The following is a 21005-nucleotide window of genomic DNA, read 5'->3' on the forward strand; positions in this document are numbered from 1 at the left end:
TTTACCTAAAATTAAAATATAAAAAGAATATGGAGTCTTTAATTTTTAACCTTTTGGACACATAAATGTTCATATTCATATTTCACACTTCTTTTCAATTTCTACCACAAACAAATACTCCATACCATAATTTCCTAAGGTTTTCCATTCAGAAGTTTGATTTGCTTGAAGAATTCTTTCTTGGAATCAACTCTTAGTTGAGGATTATAAGATCATCTTTTCCACTAATTGTCTATCTAACCAACAAGTCATCATTTTTTTCTCATTAAGAAAATTTTCAGTCTTAACGGGTACATGACAAATACTCGATCAGTATCGGGTATTTGTAGGGTTAGTCTGGGTTTCTAAACCAGTAAGAACCGACACCAAGATTTTACCTAGTTTTCGATTTTAAGTACTATATGTGGATTCAAATCGAAACCGGCCCATTAACACCCCTACACCACAACATACAGTGTGACTAGGGGCGGAGCTAGTAAGGAGTTGAAGGGGATAATTGCCCCCATAGAACTTTGAAACACCCCTATATTTTCAACTAATTACATGCCCCATTTATCCCTACTCCCTCACCTCTCTCCTCATTTGCCCCACACCCTAAGCTCCATCCAATTCCCCCTTTGTCTCTCTTCAATTTTTTGTTGATGACATTATCTCTTGATCGAGTCTTCTCATATATTAATTGGAAATGACTTAAATATCATTTTCTTCAATTTCTAATTAAAAATCTTTGAATTTCTCCCTAAATTCATTCATCTTCAAGTTCTTCAATTATACAACTAACCATAGTTTACCCCCACTACAAGAAAATCTTGACTCCGCCCATGGGTGTGACACAATACTTCTTGACGTGTAGGGGTGCTCCTGTTGGGGGATTAGGTGGGGATTGGGATTGGAATTGGGGGTGGGGGAAGGAGGAATAGTTGGTGGTACGTGTCCCATGGAGCCCAAATCTACTATCACAAATTCTTTTAAAAAGTGATCGTATTTCTCACCAATGTGGGAACAAAAGTAAGACTGTAGTGTTTTCTAAAAAAATGAGACTGGCATTTAATAAAAAAAATAAAAAAGAGAAAGAATACGCAGAGAAAAGATGAAACTTTTATTTTTCTTTCATTATTATTATTTTTTTCAATTTTTATTATTTATAAAATACCGACTCAAATAAACTGCCCAGGACCTTTCATGGTATATAATAAACATATTAGATTACTATTTATTTAAATTAATTGCCTATCCTGTGAATGGTTGGTATGATTTTTTTGCTCACAGCCCAACACCAGATTGACATGTGGTGCAAATGACCAAAGCAATAATAAGTCCTGCCCGCACATCCTCTGCCCACAAAACTTAAGTTAAGATTTCAAATCTTAAAAAAGATTATGAAACCCACATGGATTATCAAATTGCTAATCGAAAACCACAGCCTTTTGAATTTAGTGAAAAGTTCATGGTACAAAAAAAAGTTAAAAAAAAAAAAAAAAAAAATTGAACTTGAACTAAGGTGCTGCAAATGGATAGTTACCGAGTACTCAAATCTAAAATTTAAATTCAATAGTGAAAAATAACTTTTTTTTCTTCTAAAATTCATAGAATTTCATCTACAACACTATGGTATTAGATCATATTTTTGAATGGCACATGGTGTTCTAATCAGTAAGTTTCATTTTTTTCACGGTGGGTAAGAGAGAAAATTTATCTTTTATTGTTTATTATGTCATCTATGCCACATGTCAAATAGGTGTAGGCCGGGCTTTGAACAAATTTGATCACAGTACTGTAAGCAAAAGAACAGTCGTATCTGACCTGTCTCATGACCTATTATTTTGGTCCTCTTTGAAGATGCTTTCATGTTGTCGATGAAAATCTTAAACCTAAGATTTGCACCATCGATCATGATCCTGTATTCTAGATGTTATTTAAGTATAGAAAAAAAAAACCACCACTTTGCTAAGCAAGAGTGGCCCGGGATCCGAGACCTACACATTATTTATTATTTATATATAAAAGAACAATATATTAAAGACTTGACAGGCTGGTTCAATAATAAGGTTTTCTACTGTATTTGATAAAATAAAATAAAAAGGGTGGTAGGTAGGGGAGTTGTTGGTCCACACAAATATAGCTTTCGTTCAAGTCAATTATTGCGCACGAAAGGCTCGTGTTTCTTGAATTGATTCTGTAATCACAATAAACATATAATTTTTAATAAATTAATGAGAAAAGTTTTTAATAGTAGGCCCACTAATTTGTTGTTCTTTGTCATTGAAGTGTAATTGGTCTTTTATTTAGGACTATTAGCATCACCCCCTAAAATATTCTATATTATATCTGCCCCCATGAAATGCTAATTTAAGTCTTCTTGACTAAAGTTAAGGGCATTGACTTGATCAAAAGACTAAAATGCCCCTAATTCATTTTTCTTCCCTTTATTCCTCCCTCCTATTTTTAAGTATACATATGATATAGCTGTGAAAGAAAACAAATTAGCAAAGACGACAAATATTGCACAAACACGAGGGTCTAGTGGTTCGATAGTGTGCCTATGTCAAAATAAGAACAATTACTATTTTCTCTCAAGTTTTACAATTCTAGAGATCTCTTTTTATTAGATTGGGAGTTTCTAAATACGTGTTTATCCCCCACCCCTCCCCATCTTCCAAAAAAAAATTGAAAACTTTTAAGAAAATATTACATGATTCAACATTTTCTTAACCTTAAAAAATTTGGCAAGGAGCGCTGTCCCCTTCACCTCCTCCCTCTAACCGGATAACGAGGCCGCTGCTATCCCTTGCACCCCCGCAACTCTGCGTAGTGTAATACAATACAAATATCTCATATACAACAATAGCCAATGGTTTATTTGGTTAGATTGACCAATTAATCAAGAATCAAATGGACGGTGCAGATGTAATGATCATAGAGGTTTATGTGAATTATGATAGGTTGATCTATAGAAAATACTAGTAAATCAAGAGGAAAAAACAAGATCTTGAAAAGATGACATTTTCATGAAGTTGTTTATGAATAAAAATCATCTAAAAGGGAAGTTTAATTTGGAATCCTCTCACCAGAGGTAGAATTTAGAAAAGAACTATAACCATGATTGTTGTTGTAAGAAGAGTTAAGAGGGTTAGATAGATGAAAAGAAGACGAGAGGGAAGAGGAGTATTTTTAGTAATATTGCCATGTATCTCATTACAAATGGCAGGTTGTCATATAGATTTATCAGTTAGTATATTATATATTAAGAAGTATTAGTTATTAATACTTTAATCCTAAATAATAGGAGCGATTTACTTGAATTAAGGTCATTGTATTAGGCTAACTTTATATATCTTGGTTGATCTAATCTCTCAAAGAATTTCTATAAGAGATGCGTTATTTGCACCCACTTTGTTGCTCGTCTCACCCATTTACTATTTTCACCCACCTAAAAAAGTGGTTGGAAGGAATGATTCTAATTTTAAGTGAGTGTTAAGTGAGTGTGGAGAGTAATTTCAACTAAATCTCCCATTCGGTCTCATCCTCCTCTTCCTCTCTTCCTCCCCATCATTTTCCCTTCTCTCTCTCTCTCTCTCTGATTTTCTCTCATTCTCAACTCCCTCCCTTATTATTATTCTTCTTCTTTGAATCAAAATAAGGTTCGACTAGGATTTCAACAAGGATTCGTTGTAAAATAAGCAACACCGTTAGATCTTGCAAAAAAGATTAATGGAAAGAATGAAGATCAACTCCTAATATAGGAGTTATTAGAAAATCTTGGTAGCAAAAAGAATAAAAACAAAAACTTCATTCGGTTTGTTAGTATTGAATTCTTCAACAAAGATTTGATAGGATCCTTACAAATCTGTTTAAAAGGACTTGGTTGGAACCTACCGATAGGGGTATTTTAGGAATCTATTGAACCCATTTAGGTAGATTTTGTAGGATCATACCGAATCTATGTTAAGATTTTGCTACTGACCTATTGAATGAAGCTTCATTTAATTTTTTTCGTTGTGAAGATTTTCTCACAACTCTTAGATTAGAAGTTGAGGTCTCCTTGATCATTACTAACCTATTTTGCAAGTTCTAAGGGTATAGCTTCTTGTACCATGAATCCTTGTTAAAACACATTAGTTGAATCTTACATAGATTCAAAGAAGAATGAGAGATAAGAAGAAGTAGAAGAGGAGGAGAGATTCAGTTGAAATTACTCGCCATGTCCATAGAAAATTAGAATTACTCCTTTCTATAAAGTGGGTGAGGTGAGCAATAAAATGGGTGCAAATAACGTGTCCCTTTCTATCAAATTTAATTTCTTTAGTGGTAGAGCACAATCTCTGTTGAGATATAGATATTTTGTAAGCCTCGCTGATGATGCCACAATCATCAATTAAAATATATCTTTCTTTTATTTGTATTTTATTGTTTGCTTGGCCATGGTTTCCCTTTTTTTTTTCAATAAAAATTATTCATTCTCTATACATATGAGAATCCTCTTAATCCATAAATTTATACCTCACAGTATCCTATTTTGGTTTATCTTAGACATCCTCAAGTGAGCTTTATGTTCAAGCATAATAAACCTATATTACCTGGTTCATTGGTCCGCTTGGTTCATAGTCGTGTTCATAGTCCATGGTTTGTAACTTGATTGAACCCCGTTTTTAGAGTTCTATTCTTAGAAAGGGTTTGTCATAATTAGAAAACATAGGAATATCTCTAATATTGTCCAAAACCCAAATAGGGGTGTATTTGATAGGGGTGCACATTGGATTGGATAAATCCGAGAACCGAACCAATCTGAAACCTTTTGGATTGGATTGATTCGGATTGAGTATGGTTTGGTTTGGGTGTGGATTGTTAAAAAAACAATTCAATTGATTTGGTTCGGTTCCGAATTAGGGGTATAATAGATCCAAACCAATCCGAGAACCGAACCAATCCGAATTATCTATTTTATATATATATATATATATATATATATATATATATATATATATATTATTTATTTATTTAAAATAAAATCATTTCTTAGTTTCGTTCTTCTATTATCTATTTCTCTCTTCTTCAAGTTTGAAGAAAACTTAGCCATCATTCGTCTTCTTCACTCGCCACCTCGCACATAGCCACCTCGTCGAAAAACGAAGAGATAACCCATCTCTCTCTCTCTCTCTCTCATTTTGTTAGTATGTTACGAAGAGGTAACTTAACAAAGTCTTCAACTTCATCTCCTCTATTTTTTTCTAATAAAAACTCGTAAAAATGTAAGCAAATCTCTCTCTCAACTCTCAAATAGATCAACTTGTTTATAAAAAAATTTCTCAAAGAATTTGATTCTTTATTTTTTTACAAAAACCTTTATGTCGTGTTTATTAGATGAAATATATTATACGAACCTAGACTTAGATTCGTTAATCAACCATTATGAATTAGTTTCTTACTAATCCATCCCAAATACCAATTTTAAAATTGTAATTTTTTTTTTAGTCTAATTGAGACTCCTCTAATTTTCAATTTATACAGATTTCAATCAAAATTTAATCATAAAATCATTTTCATTTTAAAACTAGGCATTATTTATGATCTGATCCAAAGGGTTCCTCTTTTAAAAGAAAAAATACTAGTTTTTTCTATTTTGAAATATGAGAACTGAGAACCGATCCAAACCAATCTGAACCAAGGTTGGTTTGGATTGGTTTGGTTCTATAGGGTAATTGGATTGGTATCGGTTCCAAATTTGTAGGACCGATCATGTTTCATTCAGTTCCAATTTTGCTAAAATCCGAGCCATGTGCACCCCTAGAATTTGATATTGATCAATATGTGTGGAACATCTAATATTGGCCAAAACAAGTGCATAGTGCCGGTTCATTCTTTTTCACAGATATAATATGAATCGAACAATGGATTGGTTAGCTTAGTACTGGTTACCAACCTACCTCACATGCTCTGAGGATAGTTCATGATAAATCTACTCTAGTGGGTCACCAACTTCAATAAATTCAAAAATAGTGCAAGATGCAACAATGATAAACCTTCACATCACAGTGGGATGTATATAATCAGAGAATCATGTAATTGTAGGAAGGTGTTAAAGAATAAGATGCATTGAATAAAATGAATGAGATACATTTATAATTGCCAATATATCTCATAACAATCAATAAATTATAATGGAGAAGTATATATTAATTAGATAGTATCTTTTAAATTAGGAAATGTTGGTGTTTAAGATTATAATTTTAAATATAATAAGTCATTTATCATCTTTATATATTTGGTTTTATTTGTCTATCTTGGTTGGTGTAATTACTACTTACAAATATCCTATTCACATAATAATGATCCAACTCTTTCAACAAAATTTAAATTTCTTCCACAAAATGAGAGATGAAACACAAGTGTAAGAAAGAGGGAGAGCAATGATATGGAGATTAAAGATTTGTATGCGTGTTTTAATCTTTTTATCCAATTTTAACTAACGTTAAAGGGATACCAAAACTTTCATTTAGTGGGATAACATGTGGGTGTGGGGGAGGGGTGATGCAAAAAAATTCCTATTGGTTTAACAAAAAGGTCCATTAGTAATCATAATTGATTTGACTACTTTTAACTTGTTTTTCCAAAGTACTCTTAGGATATGTTTGATTGCACATGAAAAATAGGATAGAAAATGATATTTTTCATGTGTTTGATTGCATTTTACAATGGAATGCAAACTCATCATTAATTTCCAATCAACTACCTTCATTGTATGTTGAACACACCTCAACATTTCTCTTGCCAGCACACATATACATAATATAAAAATTACAAAACATCCCTCCATTACAAGCCATAAAAATAAAAAATTAATTATAACATGTATACACCTCTCCAATCCAAATACATGAAGCAATGTGGGTTTTTAAAGCTTTGGAGAATTGATTGATCAATGGGATCACTAGGGAATCCATCCCTATCAGTCGTTGTATGTTCTACATGTTGTGAGGGTAATATCTTCATTTTCACTCTCAGGAATTGTGGGTTGTGTGATTTTAGAAGTAATACGACGCCTCATGTACGTGGATATCTATCTTTCATGTGAAGACTTTGCTAAAAAAGAATGTAAAAGTGAATGAGAAACTTAATGTGTATAAATTGATAAAATACTTCTAATAGGCATTTCATCGAACATGTGGCATAATTTTCAAGTGTATAGTAATAAATTAAGAAAATTCTATATTTTAACTTAAATAAATAACAAACTATGTTAAAAAATGAATAATTAATCGAATGAAATCTCTTTTATAACTTACATTTAAGATATAAGAGGTCTTGAACCAAATTTATGAGATGTAGAGCTTCAAACCAAAAATGACAAAATTGAAGAGGCTATGAGAAGTTTCAATAGGTATTAAAGAAGTAGTGATGAGAGCTTGATCAACTCATGATTCCTTGATCAATTGAAGGGAGTGAAATCATCTTAAGAAAATTAACTTTTCTCGAGGAGTCAAACGAACTTTATTTGGTCTGTAGGTTTTTAATATTATTTAGAAATAATTGGTGGGTGAAAGCACGCGCCTTTATTTAATTTTTGGAGAAATTGGTAAAAATGACTAAGTATCTTATCAAAATTATTGAACCCCATATATTTTATTTAGTTATTTTTGTGTTTACATATATTAATAGAAAACTACTACTGCCACACCATCTGTTGCTAACGCCACTCCAACTATGTGCAATTCTTTGGTGATTTACGTTGGATTTGGTGTGGCATCAGCAAAAGTTGGTGTGGCAATAGCATCTCTTTATTAATACCCATTTTTTAAATTATTTTGCATTTTTAATTTATTTACAAAAGATTCGCTTATGTATGGCCATTGGTGAATTTACCTTTATGTCCTTGAGTAGAATGTGATTTCAGAATAAGAATAAATAAGTAAATCAGATAATCATTTCTGTTAATAAATTATGAAATTTTACAAATCACTATTTTCGTAAATATTAAAATAGCAAGATTTGGTAGAACACCTTTTATTTATGACCTCACACAAAATAATGGACACATCTTTCCACTTGTGCAAGGGAGGTGTGAAACCATTCACTACATTTTCTAATTTTTATAAAGAAAACTTGAAACTTCATCAAACACTAATATTTTATTAATCAAGAAAAAATAAATCTATAGTTAATCCCAAAGGTATTTCCTTATTTTTAGAATTTTAACTAGGAAATAAATGATATTTTGACAATCATCACATCAACCTCAACTTGAATAAGACGGGGTATTATATTGGGAATCGAGATCCAATACGGTGTCCCATTTCTTTTTATAAGAACGGCGTCTACATGGCACCAGGGGTGGAGCTAGTAAGGAGATAGTGGGGGCAATTGTCCCTACTAAACTTTGAGAGATCCTTATATTTTCAATTAATTAGATGTCCCATTTCAGTACCCCTACCCCCCCCCCCCCCCCCCTCTCAAGTTTTTGAAGATGACATTGCCGTTTGATTGGGTCTTCTCTCATAAGATAATTGGAAATGACTTAAATATCATTTTCTTCAACTTCTAATTAAAAATCTCAAAATTTCTCTGCAAATTCTTCAACTATAACAGTAACTATAATTTGTCCCCACTACGAGAAAATCCAGGCTTTGACCATGTGTGGCACAACCTAATTAGGAAACAAATGCATTAGGCTACGTGAATAGCTTGATTAGGAGCCCGGGGTGTTTTAAACACCAATTAAAATGTGCCGCATAGACACCTATCCTATTTTATATGGACGAGACACCGTATTGGATCCTAAGTCTTATAATGGGGCGAGCAAAGGAGAATTTCTATTAGTGGTATTAATATATGGGTAGAATGGATGGCAAATAATAGTTTATTTTGAATATATATATATATATATAATATATATATATATATATATATATATAGGGTCCCGTTCAATGGCTAACTTTTTGGCAAAACATTTTTCAAAACATGAGTTAGAAGTTTTGGAATGGGCTGATTTTTGGTGAGGATGATCTCTATGGTGAGGAGATCATCATCACCAAAAATCAGCCCATTCCAAAACTTCTAACCCCATCAAAAATAGTTTACAAAAAATGGACGGTCCACGATTTTTCAACTTGTAAACATGGGTTAGAAGTTTTAGAATGGGCTGATTTTTGGTGAGGATGATCTCCACGGTGATGAGATCATCATCACCAAAAATCAGCCCATTCCAAAACTTCTAACTCATGTGTTTGAAAAATGTTTTGCCAAAAAGTTAGCCATTGAACGCTACCCATATATATATATATATAATATATATATATATATATGGGAAATGTTCAGCAACAAACATTTTGACAAACATTTTGGCAAAACATTTTTGAAAATATGGGTTACAGGTTTTGGAATGGGCTGATTTTTGGTGAGGATGATCTCTACAGGGAATATATCATCATCACCAAAAATCAGCCCATTCCAAAACTTCTAACCCCATCAAAAATGGTTTACAAAAAATGGACGGTTCACAATTTTTCAACCTGTTAACATGGGGCTAGAAGTTTTGGAATGGGCTGATTTTTGGTGAGGATGATCTCCTCACCGTAGAGATCCTCCTCACCAAAAATCAGCCCATTCCAAAACCTCTAACCCATGTTTTGAAAAATGTTTTGCCAAAATGTTTGTCAAAATGTTTGTTGCTGAAAGGGACCCTATATATATATAGGGCCCCGTTCAATGGCTAACTTTTTGGCAAAACATTTTGGCAAAACATTTTTCAAAATATGTGTTAGAGATTTTGGAATGGGCTGATTTTTGGTGAGGATGATCTCTACGGTGATGAGATCATCATCACCAAAAATCAGCCCATTCCAAAACTTCTAACCCCATCAAAAATGGTTTACAAAAAATGGATGGTCCACGATTTTTCAACTTGTAAACTGGGGTTAAAAGTTTTGGAATGGGCTGATTTTTGGTGAGGATGATCTCCTCACCGTAGAGATTATCCTCATCAAAAATCAGCCCATTCCAAAACCTCTAACCCATGTTTTGAAAAATGTTTTGCCAAAATGTTTGTCAAAATGTTTGTTGCTGAACAAGACCCTATATATATATATATATATATATGAGAGAATTTTAATTGAGAGAAATGATGATTAAGATATTGTAACACTGATTTTTAAAGAAATGGTGAAAGGTTCTCATCATCACTCGGAGACATAGGCAATCTTGCTGAACCACATAAATTATGAGTTTTTCTAATTTTATTTTGCATCCATAGCCAATTTTCTACCATCATTATTTGGAGTAATAGATTCTTGTCATCCTCTGAAGAGAATAAAATCACCTAAACAACATGAAGCTTTATTGACCCATGAAAATCATAAATTCAAAACTACCAAAACAACTAACATAATTTCTTGATTACCATTTTCATTATGCCCGCACATATTGTATCTTGAGGACGTACCATCTGACTGTCTAAACCTAGGGGTATTATGGTCCATTAGGGTTGCTAACTTTAATTTCTACGGAATAAAAAATTGAAGTATTCACAACCTTATTCAACTATATGACATAAGTATAGTTTTGAGTCAAAATAGGAATTAGTCGTCCTTATTCAACTATGACATAAGTATAGTTTCGAGTCAAACATAGGAAATAGTCGTCGTTTTTTTAGTCAAAGATAAGGAAAAAGTCAGAGTTGGAGTGTTTGGACTACCAAGTTTTATAGATTTTAATAGAAGTTGCGTGTCTTTAAAATAATAGACTAAAGTTGTATGTGACTGTGTACCGTGAGTCCATTTAAGAATTTTTCGGTTTTAGCTACTTTTATTCAAAGGATGAGTAGGTGTCACATTTTTGGTTTTCTCTATTCAAGCTATATATGCTTTGATCGGTTGAGAATGATGTCTTGTTTTTACCAGACTTATGAATTTAATAATTTTCTAAATGTTTTTTATGTGATTTTTCTTTGGAAGGATGGTCATCTTTTGAAGGACAATTTGCAAATTCGATCTTTCCCACAGACTTACGTAATTATTTTCCCCTCTTTGAAGATTGAGTTTGATTTATAGAAAAGGATAGTTGGCATTTAAAGGAATTGTTGCACTTGTTATTCTTTTAGAGGTTTCGAGTCCAACTATTATTTTTAAAGGGTTTTTTCTCGGAAAAAGGATTTTTTAGAGAGTGTATGTCCATTTCCAAAATGATAAAGTTATGATTAAGTGCTTATTCTTCAATCAAAAGAAGGAGATTTAAAGAAGAGTTTATGTAAATGTTCTTCTATAAAATAGTGCTTTTTAATTTTTCAAATGATCAATATTCCTTTAAAAAATGTATTGTGTTTGGCATTTGTATCTTTAGATATAGATCATTTTCCATTATAGTATTCGTAGAATGAATCTTACTAATTGGTGATCAAAATGATTCCAAATACAATTTCTATGGTTGTACGGACTTTTAGTGGCCTCACTTCTCTCTCCTCTGATAAGTATGAGGATTGGACTAACTAATCTTCAAGGTCATATTGTGGATTAACCCATTTATAAGTATAGTACTTGATTTAGATAATTTGGATATATTCAAATCGTAGATCTTGTTATAGACCCAACTTGTCGAAGAGGACCATTCCGTGCCCGATTTTGATGCCTGCTAGGTCACTCATGAATTTTGGAACCTTTATAATTTACAATGGTTCTCGAGTCATTTATATAATTTTGTAGAATTTTATTTAGGATAGTTTTGTAATTTATGAAAGCTTTATTTTAACTCTTTCTTATCTTCCTTATTGTCTTCGTAAGACTATTAAGATTCTCCACAAATAAATACTATTAGAAGTATTCTTGTTTTATTTTGTAATAAAAAAAAATATATAAGAATTATGTTGTTACCATTCAATGGAATTTTATGAATATTGTAATGCCAAAAAAGTAATGATAACAAAACCCTTGTTTTTTTTTTTTTTAATTAAAAATATAATATATAAATATTGTTTTAAGAATATTCATGGGAAAATTTTAGTTGTAGTTAACATTTCCCACTTTTATTGTAACTAATTATATTTACTCTTGAATATATATATTTTTACTTTTTTTCCTATCTAAAATCACTTTTATAAATGTTTTAAACTAATAACCCTTAGAATCATGATTTAAAATATCATATTGATTGAATGTTTCAATTAATGAAAAAATCGATACAGCACCAATCGATACAAAGGAAAATCTCCAAGTGATTTAGAGGAACTTTTGTAGGATCCAAATCTAACAACCATCAAAGTTTAAAATCCTCATCCTTATATTCATTCTTAACATCTTTACTATTATAATGAGATAAGGTAAAATAAAAATGATTTAACACCAAAATTTGGATCTCACAAATACTCCCACCTACTTAATATAATCAAGGGAAGATTACTTAAAGGACTCTCGTGGAGGGTCTTTTTTCTAAATAGTCCCTAAGTTTTTGTAGTTAGCTGAACAAGACATTTAGTAAACTTTTTCTCTCTAAATGGTTTCTAGAATCATTTTCATCCTTTTTAGCATGTGAAATATCAAAATTACCCTTTCATTGATTCTTGATGATATAAAGCCTTAGAAACCCCTTTAATAGATCAATCTTACTCTCATTACCTCAAGTTCTTCTTCCCAATCTACTCTACTATAAAATCAATACAAGAGGTGAGTTTTTAACTCTTTCACTTATTTTCTATGAATATAATATATCTAGGCCAAAACCTAAGTAAATAGATGGAATATAAATGGTTTACGATTCATCCATTTCATTTTGATAAAACAATTGTGTTGGAACCAAAATTACAAAATCGAAAAAAAATCAGTTACAAGGTCGAATTCATACTAAATAATATTATGAATTTGACAGTAATTAAATTACCGTCAAGTTCGCTACTAAATAATATTAAAACTATTGAACTCGATTCTAATTAATATAGATTTTTTATGCACTAGAACCTTTAGTGAATGATCACATCTACTTTAATTTTTTAAAGAAATGACAATTCACCTGATATGTTCAATTACATTTACTTACTTGTTTGAAGACATGACAAATCACAAAAGATTCAGTGAACGGTCACATCCATATTACTTGAGTGCCTATATATACTTTTAGAATACAATCCTTTGAATCCCACTCTAAAGTCATAATCGTCTTCGTCTATACAAAAAAATGCATTATCGACGATGTTTGGTGGAAAATCTCCAATTGTCATTAGTAATGATCACTCAGATGAAGAAACAACGCTAACAAATATTGACGATAGTCAGTCCGATGAATACTCAGAAAACTCATGTTACGACAAGAGTGCTTAGACAAATCAACTCATGACAATATAATCGAACGTCTTCAAACTATAAAGTTGACTGAAGATTATTTTAGTGAAAGAAATAAACAGTAGTGTTGGTTGGTCAATGAAATTGAATATCTTATGATGGAGATGCATGAAATCGGGGAAAAAATTCCCTGATAGAGAGCAAAGTTGTACTTGAAGAATACATCATCTATATTTTATTAAGCTCTTGAACGTAAAGAAAACAAAAATACACGAATGCATCTCTATGTCATACGAGATGACATATTTAGTGACTTTCTTAAATTTATTGAAGAAGAACAAAAAGAATTTATCAATAATAATAACCTTTGTTCGCCATACAATATGACTGATGAAATGATTCAGATTAAGTTATGTTTTTCTTTCTAAGTTATGTAGAAGTTATGTTTCCAATTTCAATGTTATGACTAAGTTGTGTTTTTCTCGATGTTAATTAATATTAAAATCGTCGAACTCGACAGTATTTGAAATATCGATGCTAATTTTAAATTTACATAATTTATTTTTATTTAATTATTATTATTATTATTTATGCAATAGGAACCATAATGTCATGTCTAAAGAGAGTTTACATGTTATTTGAGATATGGTGGTAATTTTTCAATGAATGAGAAAGATGATTCTATCACTTATATTGGGGGTGAGGGTAGTTCTGAATTATATTACATACACCACAATGATATATTTTCATCATTTAAAGAAAAAAGTTGTTAAAATCACAAATGTATAAAAAGAAGATATTTTTTGAAGTACTCCATACCGGGCAACAACAGAGTTTTGATCAATGGTTAGAGATTTGTCTTCTTTGATAGATTTATATTAGTCAACAGGAATTATGTACATGTATGTGTTAACTAGATCCACTTCTAGGATTCCAACTCAAAGTTTAAAAGCTACAGCATATGTGATTTTAATAGAAAGTGAGGAAGCCATTGATAATTAGCAACCACCACCACCATCAGAAAATAACTAATTGACGTTACCTTTGTTGTCAAAATTTTGCGAGGATAATATTTTTAGTATGAGACAAGAATTTAGTGACAAAGAAGAACTTTGGAATACGTTGAGGCAATATGTGATAGCTCACAAATGTTATTATGACTTTCATAAAAAATGAACCAGTTCAGATAACTTCAAAGTGCAAAGTCGATGGATGTCCATAGAAGTTACATGCATTAATAGTTTCAGTTAATCCAATGTTCACAATAAAAATAATTACAAATTGACATACATGTGGTAGTGGAATTGCTTCTAAGACTGATTACTCTCAAACAATTTAGAAATTAGTCTCAAAGTTAGTCATAAACAAATTGAAACACAATCCACAGTACATCAAATGTTGGATAACAAAAAATGTTGCAATGAATAAATTACATGGAAATTGCAAGGAAGCATATAACTTTTCACCTTGATATTGTGAAAATGTATAAGAGACAAACCTCAGGAGCATTGCAATATATACAACTGGGCCCGAACATAGATTTCTTTGATGTTTTATATCATTTAATGCTAGTAGGCTTGATTTTGATAATTACTATTGGCCACTCCTCTTCTTGGATGGAACCCATTTGACCTCTAAGACCAAGGGATGTGAAAGCGCCCTCGATCTGCACGGTGCGCGGATCCGCTTTTGACCTTTGAGGTTTGGGAGTCGCCACCTAGTTATTACGGTCTAGGAATCGAACATCGACTCTAAACGGATAAAAAGAAATAACTAATCTACTACAAAAAATACTGAGTTCGGGGATCAAATTACGGGGTTGGAAGGTGTTAGGCACTAACCCCGCCTGGCAAACGTCGGTCTCTACTAATTTCCAAATAAACTACATTGCTAAAAAACCTAAGTAATAAAAAAATATTAAGAAATATATACATTTCTGAAGACAACGTTCTCGTTCCCTCAGATCTGATAGAGTAATTTCTTGTACAGTACTCCTCGCTTCGTTCTGTCTCTTGATTTGATTTCTAGTCTCCGAGGCGAGGTATCTCTTTCTTAGATCTGGATTCTTTGGATTTTTGGGTATTTTTGAAAGGTTTCTACGTATTTTTCGAGCTAAAATCGAAGTATGGGTGTTAGGTAAGGAGTTAGGGCTTCAAAATTAGGGTTTATGGGAAGCTAGGAAAGCTTTTTGACCTACTTCTCTTAGGATTTATTATTTGATACGAAAATAGGGTGTGAGGACCCCTATTTATAGATTTTTTTAAGTGTTTGTTTAGATAGAATTAGTGTTTAATTATAATTCTTTTAGTTAGAGTTATATTTTAATTAGAATTGTTTTAGGTAGAGTTATATTTTAATTAGAATTGTTTTAGGTAGAGTTATATTTAGTTAGAATTCTATTAAATAGAGTTATTATTTAATTAGGATTGTTAAAGAGAATTATTATTTAATTAGAACTCATTAGGATTTTGACTTTTGGTCTTATTTGATTGACTTTAAGATTTTGACTTTAGTTTTACTTGATTGACTTTAATTTTGACTTTAGTCTTACTTTATTGACTTTAATATCTTGACTTTAGTCTTACTTGATTGACTTTAATTTTTTGGAGAACCCCCATCTATTATATCTTTAATTCTTTGGACCCCAAAATAAAGGGGTCCTTGAATAAATATCTTGGCAACTATCAACAATTTTGTATTGATCAATTTTTTTGGTTCAAAATTTTAAATTAATTTTATTAATATTTTACTTTAATTATTTAATGTTTTATTTATTAATTTCAAAAAATTTAATTATAAAAATTATAAAATTACCGTTTTGCCCTTGAAGAGTATTTTTTGTGTTTCAAGTCAGTTTTTGATGTTCTATGATGTTTTAGAATCGATTTTTCGTAAGAAATTCAATGAAAATATTGGTTTGTTTCATTTATGAAATTTTTTGTGTGGAATGGTCATGAACTTTATGAGGGGTATTTTTGTAATTTTGTCGAACTCAATGAAAATTGACGAAATGATTTATTTGATTTCTATTTATTGTTTTATGTCTTTGAATTGATTTTCCTAAGCGTAACGTAGGCTCTAGGGATGTTTTAAAGTTAGGGGTATTTTGATAATTTGATAATTTTTTAGTGATTTTTATCGTGAAGCTTCTTTTTGTCTGAAAAATGATGATTTCTAAGTTTTTGGGGTTATATTTTCCTAGCGTAGCGTGATTTCTACAATTTTATCAATTTGAGATACCTCATTCGGATTTCTAAAACATATCTAGTAACAAGTAAAACATTGGAATAAACATCCATCATTAGGAACTGTTGCAATCGGGTTGACGAGTTAATTAATCAGGCGAATGCAAAAATGGGGTGTCTACAGATGCCCCTCTTTGGTAGAGGGTTGAAGCAAACTAGATAACAAATCTATTTTGGTAGATAGTGTAATATCCGAATGCCAAAGCTAGTGACAAGTCATTTTACAGCCTGATTTAGCAATTCGTCGGGACATTCGGATCCTTAATCATAAAACTCTCCCCGAACTAAAAGGTTGTCAGGTCCTTGAGCGAGAGCTCTCACTGATAGTGTCAGATCCTTGTGTAGACACCTCAATTTGAACGGGCCACTTCTCGAAAGGGCCCAAAAATATCGATTTTCTAAATAAATGGGCCAACGGGCCTTAAAGGCCCAAGTCATTGAAAAGTGATATTTTTACCAACCCGAGGCCCCTAAGACCTCTCAATGGTTTAGGAGACCTACCAAAAGGACTCGGCCTACCTTACGTCTTCCCAATATTCACCGCTCCACTTCCAAAATAAAAAATGCCAAATTTTCGATAAATTTCACCAACGGGCCTAAAAAGCCCGATTCGCCAACACGTGGTATTTTTTATCAAACTAATGATTGCAAAAATCTAAAAAAATTAAAAAATTAAAAATGTGAGACTTGGGATGTCTACCCCTCCTCTACTACCACCGCTCCGCCTCCGAATCAGCAAAAAACCATAGGCCCACCTAAGGCCCATGAGCCCTCAACACTTTCCTAAATCGATTTCTCATCTTACCCTTAGCCTAAAATCAATCCCACATCACCTAAAATCTAAAACCAACCTATACTCTCAAAACCCATTCCAAAATAACCTTTAACCAAACCCTAAAACCCAAAACCATTTCTAAAACCCAAGCCCAACACTACAAAGCCCACAAATCATTAACCATATCCAATTCATTATCCAACCTACAACCCTAACCCATAAACCACAACCCACATCAACCAATCACTCTTTTATCATCAAAAGATGACACATGTCATCACCCCATCTCACCTCCCTCACCCAACTACCTACCCCATTAATTTGCTTTAAATCCCATCTACCCACACATCAACCCATCACCTTTTCTCTCAAATCAAACACATCTACCCACACCCCTAACCTATACCTCCCCTAATCTACCCTCATCATTCCCTACAAAACCTACATCTACAACCTAAACCTACACCATCCTCTCAAGTCAAACACTCAACCTCTCCCATCAACTTATCTCAACCCTTCATTTCCAACCACTTTGACACATGGCATCATCTCCCTCACCCTCCCAAAATATCATCAACCACCTCTTTAAATCCTCCATTCTCTTAAACCAAATACCATTTAATCTCAACCACCATCTTAAACTCACCTCACCAAACACTCCACCCAAATGGGTTGGGTAGGATCCAAACCATTTGGGTCAAAACTCACCCATTTAACCCCCCTTCCTTAAATACCCTCCAATCTCCTCTAAATTACACCCATTTCTCTCTCAAACTCATAATCATTCTACCATTTTTTCTTCACTTCACCCCATTATATCCCTAAAATAATTCTCCAACATCTATAAATACCCTCCTCCTCTTCCCAAAAATTGCCCCAACTTCTTATTACAAAATTTCTCCCCAAACTCTCTCTACTAACAACCATCACCAATTCTCACCAAGTTTACCAACTCTCTCTCACAAATCCTCCACAAGTCTCACTAAAAAAAAGAAAAACAAAAGAAATCCCTACTCTCTCTAATCACCTTTTCCCATTCTCATACTCTTATATTATACTAAGGACTCAAGAAAACTCGAAGAAGAAGAAGCAAAGAAGAAAGAAGATACAAGGTGGGTTCAAGGCAACCCCCCCTCTCTCTCTCTACCCTCTCCTCCTCCCTCTTCTATTATCCCCTCCCCTCTTTTCAAGGCAAATGTTTATAATGATCATCCCCTTCAATGGGATGATCTTATAATCAAGCCAAAAATAAATCCCTACTTAGGGTACACATTATCAACACGTGGCACATCATTTTATTTATTGTATTTTTGATTAAAATGACCGAGTTGAGTTGAGGTTACCACTATTTAGTGGGGAGAAAAGGGTGCCTAACACCTTCCCTTTTCTCCAACCGAGCCGCTTACCTCGAATCTAAATGTTCGATTAGTTCCTATCCATCGAGAGTCGCTAAAACGTCAAAAATGTCACTTTTTTCAAAAAATGCACATCGGGTGACCATTCACACCCACTTATAATATGAATGGTGGCGACTCCAAACCATTGTAGATGTGGTCGTCGTAATGATGAAATCACGTGTCTACAGCTTGGCGACTCCACTGGGGATTAAAGGCTCCACCCTCGTGTCAACTCGGTTATTTTGGTAAAAAAGGAAAGGTTTCAATTTTTATTTTTTTATTTTTGCAAGCTAACAATACTTGTTGTGTTTGTTGTATTTATTTTTTAGGTAGGTTTCCTTTATTTATTTACTCGCTTGAAAAAAAAAAAAAATCCGATTTTCACTTTATTTCTCCGATTATGTCATTTTAAGCATGCGTATCATCAAACAAATGAAAAAAAAAAAATTTCTTTTTTGGCCCAAGCCAAAAACCAGAGGCAATGTGCCTCAAAATGTGTATAAAAAAATAAAAAAAAAAGTCGTTTTTCTTCTTTTTTGGCCGAATGGACAGTCGAACTTAAAATGATCATAACTTTCTCGTCCGATCTCCAATTAGCTATTAGTGCATATCGATTTGGGGTAGAACAAAATTTTCTACCAAATGTGACAAAGTTAGCAACATTTTGACAAGTCAGAATCGGTTTTTGAACTCATTTACTATCGTTTACGCTATCATTTCCGTTTGACGTCTCGTCGCGATACAAAATGAGTAGGAAAGAAAAGCATAAAAAAGGGAAAAAATTTTGGCCCAAGCCAAAAACCAGAGGCAATGTGCCTCAAAATGAGCACAAAAAAATTTTTATTAAAAAAAAATTAATTAAATTAAAAAAAAAAAAAAAAAATTTTGTTTTTGCTCAACTTGTTCCTTACATCAGTCTTGGAAACTTTCCTTTTGGAACTTATTTTTATTTTAAGTTTTAAAGCTTCAAAAGATCAAACGGATCATCTTTTTCAAACTCAGGGCGTACCGCTCGCCACTTTTTGATTGATCAAAATGAAAATTCAAAGTGATCATCGGTTGGACTATAATAAAAAAAAGAGAAGTCCTTTTATGATTAGTTCATTCATAAAATTGAAAAAAATGATAAAAAAAAAAATCGATTGGTTGATGCTTAACTATGAATGTGTAACCCTTATGGACAAATTATCTAAAAAGTTATGATCTGGCCAACGGGCCCACCCATCAGGAAAATGCCCCGGGCGCACCCTATCCTATTTGCACACACCACTAGCACGTTTACATTACTGTATTGCACGCTTGCATGTCCCTAATAGCCAACGTGGCACTAGTGCGTGGCCCGGTCTCCTCGGAGATGCGATGTCATTCATGAAAACCACAACTCCAATCACGTACCGTAAGGTATATAAAACTGGGGCATTAATACCGTTTGATCAGGTGATTCTGAAAGGTATATTGATACACCCACGTTGGAGCGACCTGAGCCTTTGTCCTACTGTAAGCCGCAAGGTCACATGTCCCGATTGCCAACGTAATACTAGTACGTGGTCGGTCCCCTCGCGGGATGCGAAAACCATTTATGAAAGCTACAACTCCTGACTCGTACCTATAGGTATATAAAAGATAATCCAAGTACATCAATTGCACTTCTTGGTCAAAACCAGTGCCTAAGCAAGATCCTGCCCCGCTGTACCCTACTGTAGGGGGATAGACTACGTCTATTCTAGACGAGATGGTACTTAAGTGGGCCCTTGCTCAGCATCGTGCGCCACCTCTCAACTAGGGATCAAACTGGTTGCTTTTGGCTTCAGAGAAGTGAATTGAAGTTTTAGATTATCACCTATACGGTATATCAAACCAAGTCACCACGTACCGTCTGATTAAGTACGCTTGAGAGGTATATAGGTGTGCTTGGGCAAGAGTGGCCAGATAAAAATGCATTGCAGTAGTAAGCTTAGAGTCTAGAAACCTTCCCTGTAAGTCACGACTCGAACTTATCGCGGGTGTTCCCGGGTTGTTGAAATGAAACCCGATGATTGATGTATGTGAATAATGAGATCAAAGTTTATGATTGTCCTCAAGAGAAAAAATTTTGTTTTCAAAAATTAAAATGGGTACACCGACCCAATAAAGAATCCATTTCTTGCAAAAATTCAATAATGACCCAGTCCATCTCGATCCAATGATTATGATAGGCTGGGCCATTTAAATCAAAATAAAAATCAAATTTTCAAAAAAGAAAAGTGTTTTCAAGAAAGTGTTTTCCATAAGAACAAGATTTTCAAAAGAAAAGTAACTTTACATTGACCTTGGAAATGTACTGAACATT

Source organism: Akebia trifoliata, chromosome 10 (assembly GCF_017979445.1).
Source record: "Akebia trifoliata isolate Shusen 1 chromosome 10, ASM1797944v1, whole genome shotgun sequence".
In the NCBI taxonomy this organism is placed as follows: domain Eukaryota; kingdom Viridiplantae; phylum Streptophyta; class Magnoliopsida; order Ranunculales; family Lardizabalaceae; genus Akebia; species Akebia trifoliata.